The sequence below is a fragment of the Penaeus monodon genome, chromosome 29 (assembly GCF_015228065.2).
Source record: "Penaeus monodon isolate SGIC_2016 chromosome 29, NSTDA_Pmon_1, whole genome shotgun sequence".
NCBI lineage: Eukaryota > Metazoa > Arthropoda > Malacostraca > Decapoda > Penaeidae > Penaeus > Penaeus monodon.
Genome location: NC_051414.1, coordinates 8780191 through 8780392, shown reverse-complemented (window position 1 = coordinate 8780392; position 202 = coordinate 8780191). Strand labels below are relative to the sequence as shown.

Below are 202 nucleotides of genomic sequence, written 5' to 3'. Positions count from 1 at the left end.
ACCACCCCCTGGCCCGGGTATTAAATAAGACACAAATAACATACAGAATTAAATAAATTCCAGTGACCGACATTAAGCTCAACTTTTACATAATATATAACACTATCCGGCTGTGTGAAAAGCCTTCTCTTTAGCTTTAGCAGCTTTAAGGGGCGAGAGTTCAATTACATAAATATAACAGCGTGGCGGCATTATGAGTAAT

The 202-nt window shown here is 38.1% G+C and overlaps 1 protein-coding gene across 1 annotated transcript in view; it reads right to left on the bottom strand.

Moving 5' to 3' along the window:
* LOC119591719 (agrin-like) overlaps positions 1 to 202 on the bottom strand; it is an 85301-nt gene that overhangs the window by 22415 nt on the left and 62684 nt on the right. The window lies entirely within an intron of this gene.